Source organism: Megascapheus bottae, chromosome 2 (assembly GCF_031878675.1).
Source record: "Megascapheus bottae isolate mThoBot1 chromosome 2, mThoBot2.hap1, whole genome shotgun sequence".
NCBI lineage: Eukaryota > Metazoa > Chordata > Mammalia > Rodentia > Geomyidae > Megascapheus > Megascapheus bottae.
In genome coordinates this window covers 94,920,942-94,948,220 of record NC_143510.1, presented here as the reverse complement: position 1 = coordinate 94,948,220, position 27,279 = coordinate 94,920,942, and the positions used below count along the sequence as shown (strand labels likewise).

The window sequence follows — 27,279 nt, the reverse complement described above, 5'->3', positions numbered from 1 at the left end:
TGCATGAGTGGAGGTGAGTCACCACTCTATTAAGACCTAGAGAGCACACGTTTAAAAGATGCGCCCAATGTCCCCAGAGCCCCCTGCCACGGGGGAGGCCTTCCCCCGGGACAGGGATCTGGCCTCCTTCCTTAAACGCCTTCCACTCATCACTTCTTCCGGCCCCAACGCCCAAAGCTGTGCCACCGACTTAGGCACCTTACCTGGTTTCTTCCTCCTCACCCCTGCCTCACTCTCACTATACATGCATTTATTTATGACAGGGGTTGTAGCTCTGTAAGTCAGGTAATACATACATTTCTGTTTGAATAGTGTCACCTCTTCCCTCATTTTCTCCCAGTTTTTTCCCCACCAACTCCCCTCCCTCACAAGTTGCACAGTTCATTGTCAACATGTGTCTAGTGAGTATCACTGCTGCATTCGTCACCCTTTGTCCCCCCCACCCTTCCCCAAACAGACAAACTTATAAACAAGACATAAAAAACAATGATGAAGGTGAAAATGAAAGCAAAAACAAAAAACACAATAACAAAACACTTCTTGCTTCCCTTTCTTGGAGTTCATTTCAATAAACATTTTATATGATCATATGAATGGAATTCTATGCTTCCATCAGAGAGAATGCTATTGCACCATTTGTAAGGAAATGGAAAGACCTGGAAAAAATTACATTAAGGAAAATAAGCCAGACACAAAGACACACAGCGTGCATGGTTTCCCTCATGTGTAGTAGTTAGAATATGCCTATAAATCTACAAGCAAACACAATGGATGGTGAAGACAAAAAAATTACACTTGGACATGATAAATTAAACAAGACTCTAAACAGTCTCACAGTGAGACCAAAAGGAGAGGATCTTAGGAGAGGATCACACCGTATATATGTGCCAGAAGAAATGCACCTACTACCTGACAAATGTAACTGTAACCCCTCTATGCATTCTCTGGACAATAATTTTTTTTTAAAGATTGGACAGGATTGCAACTGTGTAACTTCTTAGAACAACTAACTTATAGTTGAACAAAATGAGAATCCCTAGAAACTGGAGCATGTGTTGCTGGAGGGCAGGGAGTGAGGTCTTCCTCTAGAGGACAAAGGAATCAAGAGAGGAAGAAGGGATGAATGCATAAGATTCAATGTGCATATGTGAAACAAAACCAGTTAAGCTGAGGAAGAGCTGAGGCTGAGAGAGACTGGGCAGAAGGATGGAAGGGAGGACTCTGACCAAGATGCTTTGCGCTCAGACTGACATGTTGAGCTGAAGCCCTTTTGTGGAGCTACAGAAAATAAAGTAAAAGAAAATGAAGACCTATAAGCTCATGGCATTTCCTTATAGTTTCTTGAGATAAGCTCATCTTTAACACAGCACTAACTAAAGGGCATAGCCACACTATACCTAGCCAGAACAGCAAAGCTTCACATCAGACCATCATAGAGCAGAGACACAGGAAGGGGTTGACTAGAAGAGACACAACCTGGAGCCAAGGCTGGGATCCTGATTCCGTCTGACCTTCTGATGTCTCTCCCTGAGCACCCGCCTGCACGCCCTCGGTGGCCTGAAAGCATGTACTGGTTTGTGTTCAAGTCAGTCCCCGCACTGAAGTTAGAAATTCACCATGAGGGTCTTTCTCCTAACAACTCAGAGCTGACTGAAAATACTACGAATAAAAGAAATGATTAGAAGGAAGACTTTGGTAATATAATCAACAAAATGCAAAGCCCTGACATCTAATCTTTTTCCAATTACTAAAGTCTAAGTAAAGTAAGTACAGAATAATTGGTTGATCACACTAGCGATAATTCACATCTCCCAGCAATCTCAGCAATTATCAAGCCTCCTCCAGTTCCCTAAGGATGCCATGGAAAGCAGAAACCTAACACCTGAGCAGCACTATCGGAGTGGGCCAGGCATGCCTCCCGGTGCCTCTGCTTCCTCACAACTCGGATTTCTGATTATGATTTATGAGAAAGCACAGAGAAAGCTCACTAGTTAATGTGATCCTGTCTCCTCATTAAAAGAAGCCCTCAAAAAGCCAGAAATCTTGAACATACAGCAGGAGATAAAGTCCTAACTTTGTTTAAGCCTTTGTGTTTAAAGAGAGCTTTCACATATGCTATCTTATTTGAGCCTCAGAGCAGTCTGCATTAATTAGGGCTGTGAGCAGTATTGTATCAATGGGAAATGGTCTCAGAGAGGTTAAGTGACTTGCCAATGTCACCCAGAAACAAAGTAACAGCTAATACTAAGGCTCTCTCTATATATTAACTACCATTCCTTAAAAGATTTTGAAGCACAGACCAATTTCACTCAGGAATGCAGATAAATAGATTCAAAATAGTATTTTAGCGGATCCAAAGCCAGCAAGAATAACACACACAGCAAGATTCACACAGAATGAAGGAATGGGCCCATGAGGAAACCTCGTCACCTGGAGGATGTGTCAAATTACCTCCATGGGGAAAAGCCACATCTCCATGCTGACAGATATCTCAGAGATTTCCCCAGGCCTGACTCACCACCCTGAGGGGAGCCCCCCTACCCACAGCAGCCCAGGGGTGGGGAACCTGCCCCCCCACTCCAAAGAGGCTGAGAGATGCCTGAAGCGAAGCGAAGCCATGCTCCCCAATGGCTGCCTGGCAATGGTCAGTGCACCCTGCACCTGACGGCTCCTCACTCACCAGCACTTGTGGAGACAACCATCTCTCTTCTCTGAAAGTTACCAAGTCAGAGGTGAGACTCAGGACTGCTATAACTACCTAGGGCTCAGGCCACCTGAAGACGAAGCCCGGCCAGAGACAGGGAGGAAGCATGAGTCAAGCAACATGGCCAGGTGGAAGAACTTTCCAAACCACTGGCAAAGGAGACCTGGAAAACGTCAGGAACTATGTGGTATCTACATCTCTATCTCCAGCTTTTCAAACGCCAGCTCTCCGGCCCAGGCCCTGCCAGGTCCACATCGCCTGATGCCAGTGACAGCTGTGGGGCCAGTCCACCCACACTCCAGCAGGACTGCGTCCTGAGTCTGCCACAAGACAGTTCTTCCAAGTCTCTGTGCCATCTTGCACCACCGTGCAGCCACCTGCCGAAGTCACTCCCCATCCTGGCCTCTCCGTAAGATCCTTGGTCTTTTCACTTTAGTCATTCTAGTCCGTGTTAACTGGCATCCTACTGGGATTTTAATTAGCAGAGTAATGACGTGACAACTAACGATGTTAAGCACTACACAGATTTTCGGGCATCTATTGACCACCTCTGTGCCTTTTCTCACCACATGTTGAATCGTTCACTAGGTTGTTTGGCTTTCTTGTTGATGGAGTCTGTTTCTAATGACTGGTGTTTCCCTGCTTACTCTTCTGTTGCATGCTAGATACGCCAGGTATCCATCCGTTGCGTCTGTAATAACTGATGTGGATCCTATGAGCACTCCCCCTTTCCTAGCAGCCTAATCTTATCCCTTCCTGAAGAGTGCTGGGCTTCACACTGCTCCTTTATGTGGCTAACGCAAAGCTCTCTCTTCAGTTCCCAGGCCTCCATGTTCTTCCTTCACACACAGCACAGGCGGACTCTGACAAGTTAAGGGACAGAATCACATCACCAGAAGACTTCCTCCGCACCATGTGCCCAAAAATTATTTCACTTAGGGAATAATTCCACTTGGCACTTCTCCCCACTGCGGAGCAGATCAGCACTCAGCTAAGGCCTGGGTGGCACCTGCACCGCGGCACACAGGCCCTTGGCCTCCCAAACTCCCCTCCCACCGCCTTGTTTAGCCCAAGTAGCTGGACAGTTCGCCTTTTGACCACCATCCTTCTATCAGGCCATATCCCTGCACTACCCACTGCAGAAAAACTGGACGTTTTCTGCTTATAAATGACAGTCCATCCAGCGGTAGTTACTTCTCCATGGTTGGAAACCAAAATTAACTTGCCATCATTTTTTTAAAGAATTTATTAATGTTGATTTTTATATCATATTTTAAATGACAAGTTTAACATACACATGTTCAAGGAGGGAATCTCTATTTACAATCACTGAGACTTAGTAATTAGAACTTAATCCAATTAGGCTAAGAGCTTGTATGTCATAAAAACATATTAATTTATGAAATAAAACATTATGTCTATAGAGTCATAGGTTTTTGTGTCTATATAGTTATGTTTGTATTTCCATCATTTTTGAAGAATTTTTTTTCCTCTATATTCACAGATACTGGCTTCTGGTTCCCTCTCTTTTCTCATGGCTTCATACACTAAGTGGAGAAATATTTACTTTCCCTCCCATCCAAAACACTGACTGGAGGACTGTTAATATTTCTCGTTTAAAAGTCTGATAGAGTTAATCAGTAAAGAGACTCATCTGGGGATGTAACTTCATAGCAAAGGGCTTGCCTAGCAAGTGCAACATCCTGGACCTGATCCCAAGTACCAAATAAGGAAAGAATATGTATATACGTATATGTATATACATGTATACATTCATGTATATGTATGTGTACACACGCACACGCACGCACACGCACACACACACACACACACACACACACACACACACACACAGAGTTTAAAAATATAACCCAAACAAAGCCAAGAAAGTCATCTGGCCCTGATGTTTTCTTTCTGTAAGGTGTTCCTATTACAAATTTAAGTGTTTTTAAGTCACTATAAAGCAATACAGAGATAGAAAATTTTGTTTCTTCTCATATGAGCTTTATTAGTTGCCGTTTGTAATGGCCTGTTTCTTTTTCATGTATGTTCTACAATGTATCAGCATACATTCCTTTTGATGTCTGTAGGACTTTGCGGTGATGTTCTCACTTCTTTTTCTCTCTTCTTTTCAGTGCTGAGGTTGAAAGCCACAGCTCCTACACCCTCCAAGTCCCAGCCCTGACCAGCAATTTATGTTTTCTTTGTCTCTGTTGCTCAGTCTTCCTAGATGTCTTTTTTCTTCTTAGAACAGAAGATCTGTACTTTAATGATTCTCCTTTTGTTCACCCATTTACAACTTATTAATTTCATCGTTATTTTTGTTTTAGTTTCTCAGGAGGTATTCTACTACTTGAGCTATGTCTCTAGCACTATAGTTTTTACTTTCCTAAGGAATGAAAGATATGAAATTGAAGGTATGAAACTTTCAAAGTACTATTTTAGCTGAGTTCTGGTATATGTTGTCATCATTTAATTCAAATTATTTTCTATTTTTCTTTGCTATCTCTAGCCAGTTAGGTTATTTAAAAGCACACAAATTTCTCAACAGCTGAAGATTTCCTGGCTATCTTGTTACTGATTTCTAATGTAAAGCATTTGGTGAGAAGAATTAAGATTTATTTCAACTCTTTGCTCTTTGTCTTGGCTCACCATGTGGTCACTAGACATACACTACGCCATATAACCTTGGAAGATTGCATACTGTCAAGGATGGACATGGCACACCCACATCAGCTGGACCCAGCTGGCTGACGGGGCCTTTCAAATCTCCCAGGTTTACCGTCTGGCAGACTGCTCACCGAGGGGCGCTAACCTTCCTTCTGTAATTGTAAATGTGTCTACTTCTCTACCTCTGTTCATGTTTCCTCTACCCATTACAAAATTCAGTGGTATATACACATTTGAGACTCACCCATCTAACTGATGAACTGACTCTTTTATAATGTACCATCCTTTGTCTCTAGAAAAACTTGTTGACTGAGGTCTACATTTTCTGATGTAATTATAGGCAGATTGGTTTTCCTGGGACTAGTATTGGCAATGGAATATCATTTTCTACCCTTTGATTTCAACTAAGTCTTTACATTTATAGGGCGTGTGTGTGTGTGTGTGTGTCTTCCAGAAATCCATGTGCCAGGAGCCTCTTCGTGCCCAGGATGCAGGGAGGTGGGATTCTGGGAAGTGACTTAGGTGTAAGGGTTCCTCCAATTGAATGCGATGGCGCCCTTATAAGAGGCCTCAGGAGTGGTCCCTTGCTCTGCTGAAGATGAGAGCGAAATCTCTAGATTTCGACACCCAGATCTTGGACGTGGCGCCCTCCAAATCTGCTCTTTCTGTCCTTTATAAATGATCCAGTCGGTGGTATTCTAATGACTGCACCAGAGCAGACTGTGACAGCTCTGCTGTGCCTTCCTGTCCCTGCACCTGGAGTCAGATAACAACGCCACCATCACTCTAAGCAAAAGGAGTAAGAAGTACATAGCATTTTTTTCTTCTGAACTTCTGAAAAATAAAAATCTGAAGTACTCTTGTGAAAAGAATACCAAGTCTACAATGCCGTGCTCATTGGCATAAAGAGGCTTTTCTGCTCCATAAAACTCCCCACTTGGGGCCTGGTCACAGCAGACTCTGACAAGAGAAAGCAGAGGCCGCCACATGGTGCCAGCAGACACGGGTGGGGTTCCACCAGCCTGGGTCAAACAAAGCGGGCCAGCAGCCATCGGAGAGGCTTCGGACACTGCCTCATCTCTCAGCTTCAGTTTCCTCCACCCAAAAAGAACACACAGAAACACCTGCCTCTCTGGAGTCCCACACTTCTCCCAAGAAACAAAGAGACAACAGACAGGAAAGCATTTGTAAACTGTGGCACACTGTGGGAGTGCAAGCACGTGAGTTTTGTGCTGACAGATGCAATTACTCATGCACTCTGTGAACCCCAACCATACAGCAAGTGGGACTCGTTTGTTCTAATTGGATACAAAATATCACATCTGAGACTGAACCAGAAATCTGTCACAGAACGGTGTGTGCAGAGAACTCATAATTATAAGCACTTTTTTTCTGAAAAGCCAAGAATAACAGAAAATCAACCCATAATTTAAGTTACTTTTTTTCTCCTAACGCTTCTCTTTTGCAATGGTTTGCTTCTGACTTTTAGAAACTTGAGTAGCAATGAACTCTGGGAGAATGACCAAGCAGAAGAGAGCCATGCATCTAGCACAGTGGCTCGGCTTCATGAGTCCAGCCTGAAAGCTGGGCATCATCAGTGGACAGGATCTGTAGGCTCTACTCCCAGAGCCACAGACACGCTGGAGCCTGGACAGAACTCCCAGGCCACTCATGCCAGCCCTGCTGGGCACAGGCCTGAGTCACCCATGCTGCATCTGAACCATCATGAGGGCTAAACATGGAGCAGGCCTCCACGGGACCCCAGGCCCCACTCTCCTAGTGTAGGGCAGGGAATCCTAACAGTGGCAGCTGGTATCTAGAAATGCCATGAGAAAAAGGAGCACAGTGCTCAGTGGGACACTCAAGGAAAGCTAGCCTCTTCTCTGAAAGAGGCCTCAGTCTTTGAGCTGCTACTGGAGTGGACCTCAAGGTCAATCAAGGACAACAAAGGAATTGTGTTACCAGTGAAGACGAAGATCTTCAAAAAGCAGAAGATCACTAGAGCAAAATTGTGGCAAGAAGTCCAAGAAAGGGCAGCAGGAGAGGAGCTATGGCACTGCGGATAGAGAGCAGCACCTCGCCACCTGCATGTGAGATGCCAACAGGAAACAGGCTACGTAGGGACTTTCAGCAGGAAAGCCATCTCAAGGCAGGGTGGGCTTGCTGCTCACCAGATGCCAGCCCACCACCCCTGCCAGCCGCCTTCCCAGCTGTTCAGTGACTGAGGTAGAACAAGATACATGACAGGTGCTCCAGGCTGAAACCCCAGCCAGTAACTGTCACATCAGCACCAGGAAGACAGGCTGGTGAAGTCACACTGAAGAGGGGGGCAAGACCCCAGAGGAGGAAGCTGGTAAGCATGCTGCACAGCACTGAAGAGACGGGTATCGCTGAGTGGCAAGCACAGGTGTACATGGTTGGCCTAACATTCTGGACAGCTACCGGGAGAACTTTCTCCAGGATCCCCACTTACTTGTCAAGTCACACATGGGTCTCTTAGAATACCATTGAACTTTGAAGCTCTGCATGGTGGCACACACCTGTAACCCTATCTACTGGGGCCCCACACACAAAAGTACAATCAGTTCAAGGCCAGCCTGGCCAAACCTATTCCCTAACCCAAACACAAAATAAATGCCGAAAGGCTGAGCAGCACAGCTCAAGTGGTAGAGCACTTGCCTGGCAAGCATAAGGTCCCAAGTTCAATCTCTAGTACCATAAAATAAGGGAATGTGACCTAAAAGTAGTGAAATATGCCATGAAAGCAGCACCTGGAACACACAGGGAGCCTTTATCCTGCTGGTGCCAGGCAACGTGGTCCCTGCCAGTCACAAATAAAGCCAGGAAGGTGGTGGGTCTGGTTAATCAGAGAAGGCAGGCAGGCAGGCAGCTGTGCGGGCAGGGTAGAGGCAGGAAATGGTGGGCAGACCACACCTCCATCATGCCTGATTCTCCAACTTCAGCAGGAAGACACTGCAGTACTAGGGTGAATGGGGTGGGCCTTACTGAGTGTCTATGAGGTGAAAGCTGGGCAGGGCTCAGCCTCAGAGAATCGGTTTTCATCACCAGGTCACCCTATGTGGCAACACTGGGCTGTAGGACACACCTCAGCTATGTTCAAGAATGTACCACTCTGGTGCTGTCACATCATCTCCACTTTCCTCAGTTTACAAAAAAGTCTGACTCTGCTTGCTCCCCTGGGAGGCATGACTTCCTGCAGACCTCCTTGCTCCCAGTGCAGACCACCGCGCTTCCAGTGAAGACCTCCCCACTTCCAGTGCAGATATCCAGTGCAGACCTCTCGGCTCCAGTGCAGATCTCCAGTGCAGACCTCCCCACTTCCAGTGCAGATCTCCAATGTAGACCTCCCCGCTCCAGTGCAGATCTCCAGTGCAGACCTCTTCACTTCCAGTGCAGATCTCCAGTGCAGACCTCTTCACGTCCAGTGCGGATCTCCAGTGCAGACCTCTTCACTTCCAGTGCAGATCTCCAGTGCAGACCTCCCCACTTCCAGTGCAGATCTCCAATGTAGACCTCCCCGCTCCAGTGCAGATCTCCAGTGCAGACCTCTTCACTTCCAGTGCGGATCTCCAGTGCAGACCTCTTCACGTCCAGTGCGGATCTCCAGTGCACACCTCTTCACGTCCAGTGTGGATCTCCAGTGCAGACCTCTTCACGTCCAGTGTGGATCTCCAGTGCAGACCTCTTCACGTCCAGTGCGGATCTCCAGTGCAGACCTCTTCACTTCCAGTGCGGATCTCCAGTGCAGACCTCTTCACTTCCAGTGCATATCTCCAGTGCAGACCTCCCTGTTCCTGGCTCCCTGCCCCTGGCACAGACCTCATAACTGAGGACACATACTCTGGAGGCAGGGTAGGGCTACCCTGCATACCATTACCGTGCACATACTCCGAGAAGCCTTTTCATATCATTCCATTTGATTTCGTCTGCTTTTGCTAGCCTTAGTAGTTGTGTGCACCACAAGTAGAATTCCCTTCATTTTTTTTTAAATAGTGTACACAGTGACTCTTTCCCCAGTCGTTGGTTGGAAAGATAAATCTTGTAAAACAGAAATGCTCTGTGGTGCACAGAACAGTCCTGCTGTGTCTTTGGCTGTCCTGCTTCTCTTCAGCCACATCTGTGAAGCCCAAAGCTGTCCCTTGCAGAATCCGTGGAAGCAAATACCTCCTCTACCCCTGCAGAGCTGCTCTTCTGTGGCAGCAAAGCCTCTGCTCACACCAGTGGGGAGGCTCTGGCTTGTCTCCAGGCCACCTCGCCTGCAAGAACACCAATGTGATGCCGGCTAGTGACTTTATTGTGAAGGCCCATCCGGGTGCTACCTGTGATATGCACAGGTCACTGGTAGGAACCAAAGCTGGCTTCCCTGCTACCCTCCCTCCCAGAGCAAGCAACCGGAGCAACAGATACTACTAAGGTCTCAAGTCTTAGATACGGGTTGGGATGGAGTTCAGTGATATAGCACATACTTAGTTTGCAAGGTCAGGGTTCGATCCCTAACGCTCAAATGGGAGGAGAAGAAAGTCTTGGAAATGAATAATAAAAAGATATGTAACCCTGTTGAAATGGGGAAATAACATAGATAGTCACTCATTCAAAGACGACCTACAGACAGCCAATAAACAGAGAATGATGGAAACCATTAGCCTCCAAAGCTCTCAAGAAGAGATTACATCATGATCGGATAGTGGAGGGTATGGCATGTATATTATACCTCAACAACATTTAAAAAAAAAAAACTGTTAATGATTGGGGGATGCTAGAAACTGAACCCCAGAGCCTCACACATACAACACATGTGTTCCACCAATGAGCTGTAGCCCATCCAAGTAAGCAAGTTTTCCAACTCCGTAGTCCAAACCACCATCTCAGTAACTTAGATCTGAAAAACAGAGGCTGTGGCAGTAGAAGGTATGCCTTGGGCTTTGGTATACAGCTTTGAGAGACTGGGACCCGGGGTTTGGCCCTTCGGTATAGAGCAACAAGAGCCCTCACCGTGACTCCAACCAGTCACTGAAATAACCAAACCCTCCCAAGCTGGGTGCTGGTGGCTCATGACTGTAATCCTAGATACTCAGGAGGCTGAGATCTGGAGGATCACTATTCAAAACTAGCCAGGCCAGAAAACTCCATCTCCAAAATAACCGGCAAAAAGTCAGGCCGGAGGCATGGTTCGAGCGACATAGCACCATCCAAGCAGGCCAGCTGAGCAAGTAGAAGTCCTGCACTCGACCAGCACTAGAAAGGAGGAAGGAGAGAGGAAGGGAAGGAGGAAGGAAAAGGTGTGATGTAAGTGGATGAAGCGTTCAGTTTTCATTCTTTCTTGTGTTAACTGGTGAGCGCTCCAGTTGTCAGAAGGTACCCCGTCCCTCTGGGGAGGACATCATGACCCAATGGCACTACTCTGCCCTCACAAGGGAGCCTCATGCATCACAGGAGGTCAGGGAATAGTCCACCCTTTACGAAGCAAGAAATGGGACTGAAGGCCACCCCACAACTGGATCCCACAGAGAGAAATGTCTGTGTCTCATGTCCCTAGGGGCTGAGACATCTCTGGCTCACATCCTAGCCTTTCTCTATAGTGCTCACAAACCAATATTTATGCAGAAAGATGGCCATTATGGCATTATTTATGAATTTTAATGAGCTAGGATCTAAGTGTCTAATAACGTGGAGCTGACTAAATTAAGGCCATATCCAATTGCTGCTGCAGTGAATTCCATTTAACACTGGAGTCGGACTTCCCCTTGCCAGGAAGGCTCAACCACCCCAGACACGGTCTAACTGGCCACCCCAGATCATCCCCTCCAAGCGAGTGTGTCGCACAGGGCCTTCTTGGCTGGCTCTGCTAAATCCCACCCTACAGACCAGGCAGACAGGCCCCACCCACCACGCCTCACAGTGACCCCACAGAGCCAGCACCTTCTCATTTAAGTCCATCAACTAACATTCTGGACCTCAGGAGTGGCAGGATCTCGGTGGCCTCACCTGTCCCTCCCTCCCACCTCACTCCAGGAATATCCTGGCCCCGACTCCACAGCCAGGACCCACAAGGATAAAATCCCTATTTCCACCTTGTCTCTCTTCTAACTAATAGAAGGTGTTCTTTACTTAAAAATCCTGACTTAGGCCTGGATGTAGCTCAGTGGCAAAGTACTTGGCTAGCAAGCACAACCTCCTGGGTTCAATCCCCAGTACAAAAAAAAAAAAAAAATCCTATGATAATACAACTCTTAAGTGAAAATCTAGAAGTATACCCCAAATGTCTAAGGGACCGCTCAGCCTCCAAAGCCTGCAGCAGGACAAAGCAAAGTATAACTAATCTGCATTGCATGAAACCAGCATGCCCCCACCCAGAGCTCTAATCACCTGTTACTACTTCTCAGGGTCTAATTACACTGGCTTTCCCTTCAATACATTGATCCTTTAGCCAATGCTATGTGGCATTTAATTAAAGGAAAGGCTACTGCTAGTTCATGTTAAAAAGTTAAATCTTTTCACATTTTTACTTTCCAGTGGGAACCATTAAAAATAGACGCTGTGTCTCATATCATTCCAGCATTAAAATACCATGTGTGTATATTGTGCATGGAGGGAGGGTGTGCCCATGCATGCAGACGGAACACGGGTTTAGCATGGCCCCTGGGGGACACCGTCTGCTGATAACAGCACCTGGAAGCAGGCTGCTCTGTTCCTTAATAAGCAGAGTCAATAGAGGACTGACTGCTGTAGCAAGTGCCGGGCTGGAAACGTATGGGCAGCTACTCTGGCTCCTGGGACCCTTTATACCCTATTCCTGGGTGGGGTCAGGACCACCTCCTCCTCCAAGCTGCACTCCAGGCTCCTCCCACAGCGTGCCATCTGCAGACATCCCCGGAAGTATGGAGCTGTCCCTTAGCGCCCCCAGAGAATTTCTTCAGGCTGCATTACTTCTGTGGCCCCAAATTCCAGCAAGTATATATATATCTGATGACCCAGGTGCCCAAACACAAGCTGGGGACATGGAAAGGCCAAATATGGCCTTGTCCAGGAATAGTTCTGGTAATTTCAGAGAAGTGTGCAATGTAATTACAAAGACAAAGCAACAAAATCCCACAGTCCTCTGCACATAGCGTCACATAGGATATGTCCGCAGAGAGCTCCGATGGCCGTCAAAGTCACTGGACAGTCAAGAACTGGCAGAGCCACCCACAAGCCCTCCAGAACACCATGTGTACCCGGCTCCACCCGGCAGTCCACTGCTGACCACAGAAACGGAGCCTATGAATCCTACGTGCTCCTGGTCTACACCCGTAGCACGGTCACCCAGTGCTGAGGGGACCTGGAGGGCCCCCAGCAGAAGACACAGCAGACATCAGCCATCCCTATCCGTAGGCCCAGCGAAGCCCTGACCACCAGCCTGCGGGGTGCGGACCGTCTCACTCATCCTGACTCTATCCTAGACATCACTGATGCACAGACAAGGGGCCAAAGAAAGTCTGTTCCACAAAATGTAAAAAGGCCACTAGCAATATGCACCCTACGCCCGACCATGAGACAGGTGAGAAGGCTCCAGCAGGTATGCTGATGAGCCACTGCTCTGCCGAGGTCACCATGACACTCTTTCCTGCAGGGAGGGTGACACATCGCTCAAGGCAGACACACTGAAGCGTAATTAATAAATGCGCTAGGACAACAGGTGACAACCAGCACTCCAGCAGCAGAGGTCCTGCTGAGACTCTGTGTTGGCACTCAGAGGCGCTCTGGATGACACATGGATAAGAAGGCTTCCAGGGAGCTAAAAGACAACTGAAAATGACTGGAAAGACGCCTTCCGGGCAGGAGAGAAATACTAACTCTTGCACTTGCTATGACCAACTGTTATAATAGTTGCTGCATTCATTGCTCTCTGTATCCAGGCATTGTATTTTTAGCACATATTTAACCAATTATAATTCACAAGTATCTGCCAAATGTCAATGATAAACAGTCCAGGATCAGCACATTCCTACATCTGGACAGAACAGAAGGCTGAACCAGTCACCAGGAGCCCAGTTATAAAAGGCGTTAATCCTACAATCTGACCTGTGCTGGAAGCCATCAGGGTTACTAAAGCAGAGGAAAAATGAGTTCAGTGAGACTTGGCTCTTCCTTGGACAGGCCACATCACAGGGGGAAAGAAACAGGAGACCAGCTGGAAAGTGGCTTTCAGGTTGGTAAAGATGATGACTGTGAGAATGAGTGAGTCTACCCAAGAACAGGGGAAACCTAGAGACTCTATAAAGGAACAGCAGAGGCAGACGGGCACTGGTGGCTCACGCCTGTAACCCCAGCTACTCAAGAGGCTGAGATCTGAGATCACCGTTCAAAGCCGGCCTAGGTGCTAAAGTCCATGAGACTCTTATTTCTAATTAATCACCAGAAAACCAGCTCAAGGGTAGGGCAGTAGCCCTGAGCTGAAGAGCTCAGGGACAACGCCCAGGCCAAGTTCAAACCCCATGACTCTTCCCGCCCCCCCCAAAAAAAAAATCAGAGGGGCTCTGGCAATAACAGACATGAGAACAGGCAAAACAGACCAAGGCATTCAAGTGTCACCCTGGTAGGAGAAACCAATAGCACCTGTAATTCAAACAAGAAGTCAAGATCACATTCCTCTACTCTCAGCACTCCTGAGGCACAGGCAAGAGGAACATGAGTTTGAGGCCAGCCTGGGCAAGGTGCCAAAGGACCAAGAGAAGCTCTGAGGACAAAGGTCAAGAAAGGTACTAGAGGCTGGAAACAAAAGGGCTTAGAGGTGCGGGTGCTTGCTCACGTGGCAGCTGGCTCATGTGTGGACCCTGTCAGGCCATCTCCCATGCCGGCTGCGCTACTTTACATTCCCCATAGCGGTATGGGGTGGGGGTGAAGACGGATTCTGGTTCACTTGTGTCATTTTTATTACAGCCACCATTGTGAGTACAATAGGACATTATTTTGAAAGGGATAATCGTTATTTTCCAACATTTTGGATTAGCTTTTGCTTTTCCAAAAGTTCCATACATGCATGTACACACACACACACACACACACACACACACACCCCACATCCTTGACAAGACTGTCCTGTGACACTTCACAGTGCATCTCAGGGGCACTCGTGTCAGTGACTCCACCTGAGCTGGCTCAGCACAAATCAGCCTGTCTCCTGAGAGCCCTGCGTGTTCCTCCCCTTTGCCTCCCCACTCTCCTCACTGCCTGTGCTCACCTCCAGCCCCCTGCCCTGCAAGCCAGAGGCCAGGGTGCATGTCCGCCACCCAGTGCAGGTGCCACCACATGCGCTGTTGCATGGACATGCTGCTCAGGCACAGGGCAGCGGCAGCTGCTCCAGGGAGAATGACTTCTCCAGGCTCCCCAGAGAGCAACCACAGCCAAGCACTTGCCCAGGTCATCACGGCTAAATGAAGACAAGAGAGCACGTTTACCAACAGAGTACTAACAGCCAAATGAGACACGCGGTGGCCCCAGGTGAGTTTAAAGCATGGTGGAAGATCTTTGTGTACTTACAAGTATCCTACGAGAAACCGTAACATCCTCCCTCCCATCCTTCCTCCCTCTACCCCCCCTAACACACACATCAAAAAAGCAAGCCAAGATCACCCCATGAGAGAGAGAACAGAAACAATGAATTAAAAGTTGTATTACCCATATCTCTGGGTGCCACTTGCTGCTCGAACTCTCCAGTCTGGGATAGGAGTGAGAAGGTAGGTGGATGGATCACCTAGCAGAGGATGGTTAGCTGTTCTCTAACAAAGATGCCATATTGTGTCTTAGTCCACGGAGGCTCAGTGAGGACCATCCCAGGAGATAATGGGATCAAAGGCCACAGACTCTAGAATGGAGGAAACAGGCACATTGCTTCCAGAACTTCAGAGAAAAGACTAAGGCACAGGAACATGTCCCAAAGAGGAAGTCCACAGGCCAGGAACGTGGCCTAGTGATAAAGGGCTCACCTAACATGCACGAAGCCCTGGGTTTGATTCCTCACTGACACATGCACAGAAAAAGCCACAAGTGGCAGAGCATTAGCCTTGAGCAAAATGTGTCCAAGGACAAGTGCCCAGGCCCTGAGTACAAGTCCCAGGACTGGAAACAAAAAAAAAAAAAGGAGGATGCCCATTAGCAAAGTGTCAACAGGTAGGAGCTGTCCTCAAAGTAAAGTATAAGAGCCTGATGGCAGAATCTGCCATCTGGATACCCACCACATGGAAAGAGGCATCGCCAAAGCAGCCAGTCTGGCCAGAGGAGCATGCAGACAGTATCTCCAGGGAAGAAAGAATTTCCCACTCTTGGAATAATCCTAGCTCAATCAACCTACAGCATCCCAAAGACTACAACAAGATGCCTACCCCCACTCAGGCTAGATTCAATAACATGAACAGCTACTGAGTGGCAATTCTAATACCTGAGGACAATCTGGGGGCCCTGTATCCCCAGAAAGGTTCAAATAGAGGACATGAGTCTAAAAAGAGGCTTGTGCTAATTAAGGGTCCCCCAACAAAGCAACTATGCAGGAGTCAAGAAGGAGCAGGGAAATGACACTGTAAGTGTAGGCTGACATATACTAACAGAAACACCAAGGGAAAAATACAAATTGCTAAGCCCTGCAACCCAAAGTGTACGCGAGACTACTTAGAGCAACATGTCATAATGCAGTCAAAACTGTAACCATATTTATGACTATTTGCAGCAAAAATAGTATGCAATAAAAGAGTAATACACAGTAACAGCATAAACATCATTGTACAGCTTCAGCAACGCCAACAGAAAGCTCTTGTTACCGACAAGGAGGTGATAAATCTGTGGCGCTGCAGTGGGGCCGTGCATGGGGTCAGCCCCTGCTGCCGCAGGCCTCCCCTCAGCAGAGAAACCACCAGGGCTGCTCTGAAGCAGATGCCCCAGGAGGTCATGCTTCAAGTCCTTGTGCAGCCTGCACTGGAATGCACTGCAGTTCATCGCTGACCAGTCCACCATCCTGGAGTCGATCCAGCCGGCTCCACATGAGAAGCCTTCTACAGCCAGGACGCTCGCCCAGCCCGACAGACCGCTGCGAGCATGAGACCAGCACCTGCAGGCAGAGGTGGGACTGAGCTCCACGAGTACACCTCGAGAGCTCTTCTGAAACCTTCTCTATGCTGTTGTTTGGAGGAAAATAACAGCAGCACTAAATACAATGAAATGTTTCTAAGGCACTCTTGGTTTTTGCAGTACTGTGAAAGCAGTCCCGTGCTTGCAGGGTTGGTGTTCTATCACCTGGGCCACAGCCCCATCCTTGTTATACTGTCGTTCTCTTTAGAACAGGACCTCACGCTTTGCCTGGACCAGCTTGCTTCCCATGTAGCTGTTTCCACAGAGCCGGGATAGCAGGCATGAGCCTCTACACCCCCTCCCCTGAGCCCCTCTTAATGAGCTCCAACTTCCTACCACACAACCGTTTTCCAAATAACAGATTACACCTGATCTCCACACAGCGTCTCACTCTTCCCGTGCCACGGGCGAGGCCTCTGTGGGGCCTGTGCAGGGGGGGCGGGGGGAGGTGGCTGGGTCCTCCTGTTTGGACTATTTCCCCAGGTACCATTGGAACTGGCCCTGAATGTGTCCTTTAGATGTTTTATATAGAAACATCCGCTTGGAATGGAAACTATTTTCTCCCTCTCTAGACTGGGTGAGGCAATAACCTCCAGAGAACCACCAGCCCTGGCCGCCTCCAGTACGGGATAATTTTGTTCAAGGTGAGGGACCAACAAAAGACTAAAAAGTCCTGACTCCAGAAAACTCAGACCTCAGATCCCATCGGCCAACCTGACGGCAGGCCCATGATCCATGGTGAGGAGCAGTGAGAGGGAGGAAGGGGGAGACAACCAAGGAGACGAGACAAGCCCTCTCTACCCTTACACATGAGCCATCCCCAGCAGAGTCTGATGGGCACATGGGCCATGCCAGCTGGGCGAGGAACAAGGTCCTGCAGGGCCTGCTCTACCTCTCATGGTTGCCCTGGGCATCTCAGGGCAGATTACTGCCTCCCAGGTCTCCCATGGCCATCTCATCCACAGCACACCTCACCCGTGGAATCTAAGCACCGACGCAAGCCGTGGAACATCCCAAGTGCCTCTAGGTCCAGCCACCAAACGCTCTGTCTCCAAAACTGAGGAACAGATCCCCACAGAATCAGCTTTCTCAACTGCCAAGTTCTCAGTCAGTGCCAATTAGCCAAAGACCATGAGAGACCCTGATGCCAAGGAAGCTGGCAGCCTTTGAAGTCAGCCAGGACTGCTATATCCACACAAGTCCAGCACACAAGATGGCACCAACAGCACCTCATCTGTCCTCCGTTCTGGAAACGGCAGGAGGCCTTGGGGGCTTGGAATGCACAGTGAAGCACTGAAAAGTAAAATGACATGATATCTGGGATTTGCTTTGAAATACTCCAACGAAGGAAAAGCAAACGAAGAAAGAAAAAGGTGAGATGCCGTAGCTGCAGTCTGGTAGCTGTCGACTCACGGGGACAGGTGTCCTGGCTCATTGCACTGTTCTCTCGACCTCTGCGTGTGTTTGAAATTTTTCCTAGCACAGTTTTTTTTTTAAAGCATGAGAGAAGGTAAAGGTGGTGCAGAGCTTCTGACAACGACTGATGACACTCCATCCTGACGAGGAGCTGCCGCCCCTCTGGCACTCTGCTGCTCAGGGGCCTAGGACATTCCTGGCAGTGTGGCCATACAAAGGTCGACACTGGCCAATAGCTGTACCACCACCCCAGTCATAAACACACATGTGAACAGAGCAGTGCCTGCTGAATCACCAGATCACTCTCTGAAAAGGCACAGCAGCCAGTGCCCGTTATCTCATCATGTGAAAAACAACCCCTATCATGAGACTCGCGTGCAGCTGGGAAGTGACAGGAAAGGAAGAAAAGAGCACTCGGCACATGGCTGTCTTCCAGGCTCACTGTGGTACCACTCTAATGGCACGTTACCCACTTCTTGTCTCATCCTTTAAACACAGCTCTCTGCGCCTAAACCAATACCCCAGCCCTCCCACAGGCCCTCGGCAGTGCCAGCTCTCTGGCTGGCTGCCACTGGCAGGAACTGCCGTAAGGCACATGGAGCTCCTAAGACAGCGCCTCCACTTCCTCGGAGAGCTGGCGAACAACCCAACACCAAGGAGGCACTTGTGTCCCCAGCCTGCAACTAGCACGTGGCCGTCATTCTATCACTTTCAAAGGAAAGATCCTGAGTTTGAACATGATGATTTTAAGGAGCTCAACAATTTCTTTGCATGCATTATTCATTCTGTGACACAAAACTGTTATTTCACTGAGATTACTGTAAATCGCTACATGAAGAGCTGGCTTGCATGAACAATTAAATGATAGATATGATAAACTAGATTTATAAGCTTTATGTTCCTATAATATAAATTCCTTGAATGATTTAACTCAACAGAGCTAGGAAATTCTTTCCAGATGCCAGGTTCGTGGATCCGCAGCTCCCCCATCAGCACTGAACAAAAACACACTGACGATTGAAGGAAACATATTTAATAAAAGGTTTAATATCACCATGGTAACCAGAGCAACTTGTTCCAAAAATGAATAATAGCTCTGTTAGGTGCTTCATTAAAATTTTTCCAACCAAATACTGCCCTTAATCTTCTCAATGGAACAAAAGGCTTATTCAGAATACATGTACAAGACTGAAAATAACGTCAGATACAAACGTGTGCCTGAGTGCAGACATCCTTCAGTCTGAGGACAGAGAAAGATGGAATCTAATCAGCTAAGATGAGAGAAAGTGGGTATTTATCTGGAAACAATTAATTAAAAACTTCAATATCCTATTGTTTGGTTCTTTTCTCACTAGTCAACAAATTAAAAGATATTCCTCACCTCAGCAAAATCACTCTTTTCTGGCACAGGTGATGGCCCCAGTGGGGAGGGCGGGAGGGGGATGGGAGAGAGGGGCAGGCACAGGTGATGGGCCCAGTCTGGATGGGGGGAGGGGGGAGGCACAGGTTACGGGCTCCAGTGCAGGGGAGGGGGGCAGTCAGAGATCAGCTGCTGGGCGACAGGGACCCTGGGGACCCCGGCTCTAACAGGGCTGCCAGAGCAGAAGCATCCTAGACTCAAACCCTGGCTGAAGGAAGGGCCCTTGAGGCCTCCTGGGCACCTCTGGCCACGAAGGCAGCACGGCACTCAGGTCATCAACAGCTACAAACTGCCCAAAATTGGGCACAGAGGACTGGCTATGATCTGACATGTGACATGGCACAGCCATACACCTCACAGGGGCCCACACAGCAGAACGCACCCCAGCCCAACCCCATCCAGGGTTCACCCAGCCCACTGCAGCCTGGCACATTCTGGCTGGGCTGTATTCCTGTTCATCAACTTCCCCTCCTTTCTCTCAAGTCTTGTACCGAGTCACCTTCAAATCTCTTTTTTACCTGTGTCAAGATCTGTACATGTGGCTGTTCTGCCTGCACAGACAGTACAAAGCCATGATTAAACTATCCCAAGCAAGAGCAAGGCTCTGAGTTCAAGCAGCAGACTTGTTTAACATTCTTTAAAAGCAGACCTAGAGGTGGCAGACTTTCTCTGCTTCATCTTCACCTCAAGCAAACAGCTGCCAACACCAGCACTCCTGGCTGGCAGGCTTATTTGCTATTCTTTCTTCAGTAATTTGTATCATCCACTCGCTGCTGGTCTACAAGGTTTCACTGAGAAATCTGCTGGTAAGTCCTCAAGTTCCCTTGTATATGACATGCTGCTTTTCTTTTGTTACTTTAAAAATCCTTTTTGTCTTTGACTTTCAATGATTTGGTTACAGTGTATTTGAACATAGACTTCTTTATGTGCAACATACTCAAGATTCAATAGTGTGGATGTCCATTTCTCTCCCTGAAAAAAATTGAAAGTTTTCAGTAAATATGAGGCGTGAATTCAGAGCCTCACACTTTTTTTTTTTTAAGAGGTGGGGTGGAGGGGGTAGTCTCAGGGCTTGGGTTCAGGGCCTGGGCACTGTCCCTGAGCTGCTTTTGCTGAAAGCTAGGACTCTACTACTTGAGCACAAAGCCCCTTGTTGCTCTTTCTGTGTATGTGGTACTGAGGGATGGAACCCAGGGCTTCATGCACGCAAAGCAAGCCCTCTACCACTAAGCTACATTCCAAGCCCCAACAGCCGCACATTCTTACTCATCACTTTTCCTCACAGCTCATGTTCTATGATTTGAGCTTATTTGTTGAATACGCTTCCTCTTTTCTCTCCATTCCTTCTGAAACTCAGATAATAAATATATTCGTTCACTTAACAGGCCCCTCATTGTTCTTTACTCTTCTTTTTTCTTCTGATGGGATCATTCAAATGACTGTCATCAAGGCCACTGGTTCTTTCTTCCATTGGACAGTCTGCTGTTGAAGCTCCCTGGCAATTCTTAGTTGTTTGGATGTTTCATTATTTCTCTCTGTTCAATTGCTCATTTTGCTCACACATTATTTTTTTCTTATTTTGGTTGAGCTGTCTGAAAACTTTCGTAGCTCATTCAACTTCCATAATACAATTACTTTGAATTATTTGTAAGAAATCTTTGTAAGGAAACTCCATTTCATTTCCCAAAGAAATGTTGCTCAGGTAGAAACCACTACATTCTTCTAGTTCTGTTGTGATTCCTTTATTTTTTTTCCCCCTCAAAATTGTGCACTTCCAGGGCCGGGAGTTTGACCTAGTGGTTAAAGTGCTTGCCTAGCATGCATGAAGACCCTAGTTTGATTCCTTGGTACCACATACATAGAAAAAAGCTGGAAATGGTGCTGAGGCTCAAGTGGTACAGCTCTAGCCTTGAGAAAGTCCAAGGACAGTGCTCAGGCCCTGAGCTCAAGCCCAGGACTGGGGGGGGGGGGGGAGTGCACTTCCATCATTAGGCTTTGAAATAAGGGCCCTAGTCTTTACTGGTTGGCTTCAGGAGAGAAAGATCTTCTATGGGCCTCTCTGGTCTTTTCTCTAGATGGACACACTGAGTTCGAGAACTGTATGCCACATATCACAGTCCTGCAGAGTCAGCCCACATACTGAGAGGCTCCTATTCACATTCCCCAGGGCAATATTTAAAGTTGAGCTCCTTCTCCCCAGCCAGCAGTCAAGCAAGCTGTTGGTGTGCAAGGCTCAGGTGCTGCGAGCTGGGGCGGGAGGCCGAGTCACAGGGAACAGGCTCATGGCGGGGGGGTGGAAAGTGTACGGAGGCTAGGTGGGTTCTATATGCTACCCAGAAGACTGATGGGCAGGCCTCTATTAACTGTAGTTGGCAGAAATTGCAGCTCCACTGATTAACTGCAGTAGTTGTTCTTCCATGCCCCAATTGCTGTGAGCTTCCGCCCCTGCCCCTACTCCAGCTGCCCCCAGACTACTTGGCCAGGTTGATCCCCTCAGTGTGGCACAGAGCAAGGTAGAGTTAAGTCTTGGACAGCATCCCACATGGGACCTGAGTAAGAGTGGGGGGACCTGATGTCAACTGCAGTACTACCCCTCCCCAAATATTTAGGGGAAACTCAGTGTCTGCAGGGAGAGAAACAGACATTAGACACTAGTGAATCTGGAGTATGCAGAACATGAAGAAGTCTGTGTTAAGACACAGTATAACCACGTCATGTCAAAATCAGTGTTCCTCACCACTGGCACCCTCCTGTGGACTCTTCTATCCCGAGATTTCCTTCGTCCTTCCGGCCTCTCCCCTCTGTTGTTCACCCAGCAGTCTGTATGAGTGCTTCTTAATCAGGATGTGAGTTCTGCACCTGCTCCTCTTAGCTAGGGCTGAACCTACTTCAGAGATAGGGATGCAGAAGGGCTAAATGCAATTTAAGCAATAAAATGCTACTAAAAGAAACTGTTTGGGAATCTGGCAGAGATTTCTTTCTACTGGCAGGTCCTCAGACCCAGCTGCAGCCGTGGAAGCACGGCCTGGGTCTGCTTAGCACTGGTGCATCCCCGCTAGCACACAGCTGCCCCTTTACCCTAAACGCAGACTCCCAGTGCCTGGGTGACCCACATCTCAGCAGCTGACTCTTTTGAACTATTTCTCACAGATCTCTCCAAGCACTCTGCCAAGTACCACTCCCCCCACCCCACCCCCACTGGTGGACATGGTCTCTCCTAGTCACTAGTTTGAGCCCTAACATCCCAGTCCTTGAGGACTGGCACAGGTGGCACAAGTGCTTCAGCCAAGGCAGCATGGGCCCTTGCAAGAACATGCTAGGGGACTCAGTGAGAGGGCACCATGCCTACACACGAAGAGCAGAAATACAGCTCCCTGGATTGGTTGGTAATGCGTGTTTCTAGTTTACAGTCTTGAAAAGCCCTGGAGCAGTTACCAAGAGTCATGCTCAGGCCCTGCCCAACTGTAAGACCACTACCTACACAAGTGCTTTCCTAACAGCGCCTGAGCTCTGCGTCAAACAACTGAAGCCTTCCACGAGCACGTCTGTGCCTTTTTACACAGGACAAAGGAATGGTGACGTACTCATCACATATAGAACATTATGACATAAAATATGTATGATGACCGCACAATGGAACCCATCAAAACTGTTAAGGAGTAGGGAGGAACAAAGCAGGGTAGCTGAGACAGGGTAAAATAGATGGGTGAATTTGATCAAAATAAATTAGATGCATGCCAAGAACACCAGCGTTCACTGTTTCAAAGGAGTTTCAACCCCTTTGTACAATTAACTTATGTTAATAAAAAGTTTTAAGACATAAAGTGAAATCATTTTCCTATTAACTTGACAGTTTCAAATTACACTGAACCTGGGTCTGGCACCCAGCAGAGGGAAGCTCTCCTTCCTTGACCAGGCATGCTTCCTGAACCCACTCAGAACGCACATCAGTTTTCCCCTGGGTTTTATATTTATGTTCCTATCAATCCTGTAGGAGACCCCCCATGAAGCCCCACTGAGGGCCGCCATCTGCCGTGCACGGCCCCATCCAAGCCCTTCCTTTTTCCTCACACCCCAGAACCCCAGTGGAAACCAAAGGAAAGAAAACACTATGAAAGCACTTGCTTGTGAAATTCTGTCCATTTTTTTAATGTTTTGTAATAACTTCAGTAACTTGTTAGCACCAGATATCCAGACATTAACAAAACAACTACAATCTATTTCAACAGAACAAAAAATACATCAATTGTGTACATGCTCATGAGTATGCGCACGCGCGCGCGCGCGCGTGTGTGTGTGTGTGTGTGTGTGTGTGTGATTTGAACTGTGATTTGAATTCTAGGCCTTGCACTCTCACTTAACTTTCTTCACTCAAGTCTGGTACTCCACCACTTAAGCCATAGTTCCACTGGCTTTTTCTGGTTAACTGGAGATAAGAGTCCACTTTTGCCTGGAATGGCTTCAAATCTTGATTTTCAGATCTTAGCCCCCTGAGTAGCCTGGCTTACAGGTATGAGCCACAGGTGGCAGACTTTCAGGTCAATTTTCTTTTTCTAGGAAAATAGGAAAGCATTTGCTAGATTGAACAATATCTTAAGAAGAGCTGATCCTACTCCATAAATCATAGAAGTGAAGAAGAAGCATGACTCCTAAGACCAAGTGACTTATCTGCACATAGGCCCACACGGGTCCTTCTCTGGATCCCACCAGGTCTCCAGCGTCCCCATGGCTCATAGGCTGCTCTCAGTTACCTGGACAACATCAGGCTAGACACTTAACCCAAACCCAGCCTCTCCATAGGCCTTCATCCTTCTCCACCACCACAAGCCCAGAAGTTGAACCCGAGAGGAAAGAAGATGGCAGAAGTAATGACTTAACTCCTTACACTCTACAGTCTCCACTGACATCCTTTACGCCAACCTGGGAAAATACTGTAACAAGAAAAAAGGAAAAAAAGGAGACCTTCCCGTGTAGCTAATACCAAATAACAAGTTTGCATGGGATCAGCTAATTTTCATACATAAAGTATTCTAGCATGGTAGCCTGTCTCTGCCACAGTGATCCACCACCCCTTCTCTTCCAAATGAATTGCCAAACAGCATTTTATTGGGGATTTCCTCTAAAAGGCAATTGGAGTTCCTGCAACACAATTTATAGGTGCATTGTTTCCATTTATTTTAATTTTATTTATAGCCTTCTGCTGTTGGGCACAGGCAGCTGTAAATCAAAGACACAGCCACGCTGCAGCTTTGTTCTCCGTGGATGCCAAACATCAGGGCACTGGATAGCAGGCTCCAATATGAACACTGATTTCTTTTCTAATCAGACCATGGGTGTGAATTTCCTTAAGGAACCAAATGAAACCGAATTTCAACTTGTGGGGGATACAATCTCAAGCCAAAAGACACAAGGAATAGTCCAAGTGAGAAGGAATCCAGCACACTGCAGGGAGGTGCTTGCTCTGTACTTGGTCTTTGACTTTAATTGGAGGCACAGTCTCACTAGCTGGATGACCTTGGATTACAATACTTGGCCTCTGAAAGCCTCAGTTCCTCAAATATTAAACAAATATTAAAAATTCACTCAACAGAGTAGTGATTAATCCAACAAGATCCTAGAGCACTGTCAGAGAGAGTGGGCATCGATGCTAGGAGCGGGCTCTCCAGTCCTCTCCCACCGGCAGCACACTGCTCACTGGGTCATCTCCTCCCCACCACCTCAGCTCTCATGGCGCTCAGCCAGCTCCCCTGACAGCACGCCCGGTAGACACAGTGCTGATACGCTCGGAGTCCCACTGCCTCCCGTTCCTCCACAACACCTCAGAGCCTCTCCGGCACACCCCAGCCCACTCAGCTCTTGGAGCTTGCTGCAGGCTCGCTTCCTACACAGCAGCAAGATGAACAAAATCACCCCCTCCAGATCTCAGTGCTCAACACACCCTGGGTGGTGGCCCGGAGCTCTGTTCCCAAGGACTTACTTCATGATAAAAAGGATTATGTATTCCTGCTGGCTGAGGCCAGTCCTGGCCAGGGGCCTTCAGCTGCTCAGCAGAACATGAGTGGCGTTGACAAGCACTGTGTCCTGGCAAAGAAACCCTCCAACATCAAAACAGTCCCCCCGAGAGACTACCTCCTCAATTGTGGTTCTGGAGAGCAGAGACACAGAGCTGACCATGGCTGGGACAAGAGCTGCAGCTCCTTGGAGACCTCCAGGTCCCAAGCCTGGGATTCTGCAGACTGTTGGAGCTGAACTGACTATGCTGCATGCACTGTCCTGCATGGAGAATGGGGCCCTGTTCTGGGGCCGGGGGCAGGGAAGACGGAGAGGCAGGTTCTGACCCCGCTGTGTCCCCAGCTCCTGTGAAGTCACCTCCACTTAGGACCCGCACATACACTCCTCACGCAGGCCTGGGTTCCCTAGCTCTGGGTGAGCACGTGGATCTGCAGACAACTGGCAGCACCAGGGCAACAGATCCTGTCTCACATTCCTTCATCGCGCCTGCGCCTGAGCTGACACGGACTCTTGTGTTTTGGGGAGATGAGGGGTGTAAGCAGAAGAGCTTTTAGGAAGACTTCACTGCTTAGAAATATCAACATATCCATTCTCATAAAATCGTTTCACATAGCAGTGAACCAGGAAGACAGCCAATTTTAGAAAGAGAGGCTGGAGATACCTTCAGAATCTATGGGGGAGACCACAAGCCAGAAGACCTTTCGGTGGCACAGAATGGCCACAGCCCCCATTGTGATGAATAATAGCTGCATTATCATTCCCTACCTTGGGCAAACAGACCATTGTAAATGCTTATTTTATGACTCCATCTTTCATAAATTATGCAGAAGGATTCTCTTCACTTGGCTTTTCCCTGGCCTTCCAGATGCGGTATTAATTTGGCAGCTATGTTAAGTAGACATATCCTCTCCATGCTGGTGAGTCTATTAGGTTTGTCTCCAGGCAGCAGCAAAGCCAGAGAGGATTTCAGGAGGAACAAAAGAGGGAAGCCACAGAAAAACATTCCTTCCCAAACCCCCACTGGCCAGGCCCCAAAGAGGGTGCTTCCATACCACCTCAAGTTCACCAGGTACCTAATCTGCCGTGCGGGAGCCTGGGGAGCGTGCATGCATGCCTTAGGCGCCGGATGACAGTAGATGTGATTGTGCCAGGATGGAGTTAGTGAATTAAACTAAGAGGAAGAGTCAAATGGTAGCAGAGGGGTTCCTGGGAGAAGGGGCAGAATCAGAGAAGCTGGGTGCAGGGAGACACTGCACAAGGACAGAGCCCCTGGGTCAGCCTGGCTGGCTCTGATCCTGCTCTTGACACCTAGTGATCACATGACCCTGTGGGCCTTGCTTACTGGATCAGTGCCTCCAGCTCCTTGTCTGAGAGGGACGCTTGTTTCAAGCAGAAAAGAAGACCTATAAACACCCAGGGCAGTGCCTGGAATATAGATAATGTGCACTCAATGTGAAGGCGTGTGTGTGTGTGTCTGTGTCTGTGTATCTGTGTGTCTGTGTGTCAGTGTGCGTCTACACACGCACATACGTACACATATAGCTCAAAGAGCAGACATAAGACCACATAGCTACAGTAAAATTGGCAGCAGAGGGCAGCTGAAAATGAGCGAGAGGGTAAGTAAAGGCCAGAAAGGAAAAGGTTTGGTCACCTGCCCAGGTTCGGGAGTCTGAACTTTCCAAAAGGTCCTCCAATCTGCACAAGCAGATGGGTGCTATGGTAAGATCTCTGGGGAGACAGGCAGACATAGGAAACCTGTCCAGCAGAGAGAGAGGCAAGAGACTCCCAAAGATGTGTCATCCAAAGTCAGTAGGGGTTTGGACTTATCAACAGCCATGGGAATGGAAAGCAACATGTGAGCAGCATCCACGTTCCACACGGTAACACCCCGGTTGTTTCCACGCGGGGGTGCAGCACTTGAAGCAGATACGCTTTA

General features: G+C 48.1%; 1 protein-coding gene across 2 annotated transcripts in view; it reads right to left on the bottom strand.

Annotated features, from left to right (window-relative positions):
• The window catches only part of Tbc1d22a (TBC1 domain family member 22A), a 266,527-nt gene that overhangs the window by 189,296 nt on the left and 49,952 nt on the right, over positions 1 to 27,279 (bottom strand). The window lies entirely within an intron of this gene.